A 2,110-nucleotide genomic window follows, 5' to 3' on the forward strand; every position below is an offset into this window, starting at 1 on the left:
ATTAACTGAGAAAGATGTCTACAATATAGTAATTTTTTAAAAAAATTATTTTATTATTAGTTTCAAGTATACCGCACATTGGTTAGACATTTATAGAGTTTATAAAACGGTACCCCTGATTGCTCTCTCTCTCCTCTGACTCTCCACCCAGCCATTACCTTACTGCTGACTGCGCGCCCTATGCCGTGTTTCCCATCCCTGTGACCATCTATCAACTGCTCATTTGTACTTAATTAACCCTTCACCCCTTTCTCCCAGCTCCCCCCAAACCCCTCCCCTCCGGCCATCATGAGATTGTCTTCTATATTTGTGAATCTGTTTTTGATTATTTTAGATTCCATATATAAGTGAAATCATATGGTATTTGTCTTTCTCTGACTTATTTCACTCAGCACATAACCTCTAGGTCCATCTATGTCGTTGCAAATGGTAGGATTTCATTTGTTAATGGCCGTGTAATATTCCATTGTATATTTGAACCATCATACAGTCTTATATGAAAAGAGCAAGTAACAAAATGATCTATAAATGTTTGTAAAATATGCATTAGCCTTAATTTCTGTGTACATATGCACAGAAAAACATGGAAGGATATACACCCAAATGTGAATAGGTAGCAGTTATCACATTATAGGTGATCTTTACACTCTTCTATATTTCTTAGATGTTTTGTAATGAGTGTGCATTTCTTTTTATTATTTTTTGCATTACTTTTTTATTTTTCAATTACAGTTGACACTCGATATTAGTCACGGGGAATATAGTCAATAATATTGTAATCACTAGTAAAGTTTCATTTTAAAATATAACAGAGTTATGAGTTAATCTCCTCTCCAGAACACAAGGGCATTGTTTGAGAGCGAGGGCTCCCAGCCGTGCCCTCCTTCACGGCACAGATTGTCACAACCGAAAGCTAGGCTGTTTTTGTCCAAATTTACATAAACGGACAGGTAAGCCCAAGAGCCCTTGACACACGCGATAAAATCATTACATTTCCTCCTTTTGTTACATGTTTCAAGTATCTGAACAACACAAGCCTCCTGCTGGGCCTGTGACCTGCTGGCCTTCAGTCCACGTGCCTTAAAAAAAGGCTGAGAATGCCCAACAACAGGGTGCTGTAAGCATCAAGTGACCGTCGGAAGCTAAGGGATACCTGTGCTTGTATGAATAAAGCTCTGTCTATGCATATATATAGGGACTTCACGGGCTATGCAGGAAGAGACACAGGTGCGTGCAGGTGTGGGGACTTTGCCTGTGTGTAGATGGGGGTAGACGTGTATGTATATCACAGATGGGAATGGGAGTCCGTGTGAAGACAGATGCGTGTGCATGTGCATGGAAGGATTATATGTATTGTGTATACAGGGGAATATGTCTGCGAGTGTCAGGGATATATGTCTGTATACGAAGAAGTTTAAGTGTGTGTAGGTGAGGATGTGTGTGTGTGCGTGTATGGTGATATTTGTCTAGGTGATGCAGGCGATAGGGTAGAGATAGAGATATGAGTATGTGTGTACGTGGGAGGTTATGTCTGCCTGTGTACAGGTATGTGCGTCAGGGGGTGTATGTATGTATTTACGTGATGATGTGTATGTGTGTAAGTGGGGATACGTGTGTGTATTCACGTGGACATGTGTCTGCATATCTAAGGCTGTAGCCATGTGCACGCGTGAGATGCATGCGTGTGTTTATGTGAGATGTACATGTGCATATATCTGTAAATGCATAGAAGCATACATCTAGGGTACACACACACATGTGTTCACGGGGGGCACACATGTTGAGCTCATTCAAGTGTCCCATAATGGCCATTATTGCTGTTGAACTTGGACCTGCCTTCTAGAAAACGGTATGCATCAGAGGAATGAGGGACTGTATTCGATTCACATTTTGGGCGGCTCTGCATCGGCCATATGGCTGTGTCTGGGCTTGCAAATAAGACTGCAAACAGGTGTAACGAATCAGTAGGCTGCCGAAATGGTTGGTAACGAGATGTAGGGGGGAAAGAATCCTTGGGAGTATAACTGCTGGGGGACACGCGCACTGGGGTCCCCCGGAAGCAGCTCGGCTGGCGGGGAGATCTATGAGCCTGGCGGGTGTTTGAGGCAGG

This window comes from Pteropus vampyrus, unplaced genomic scaffold, assembly GCF_000151845.1.
Source record: "Pteropus vampyrus isolate Shadow unplaced genomic scaffold, Pvam_2.0 Scaffold519, whole genome shotgun sequence".
Taxonomy (NCBI): Eukaryota; Metazoa; Chordata; class Mammalia; order Chiroptera; family Pteropodidae; genus Pteropus; species Pteropus vampyrus.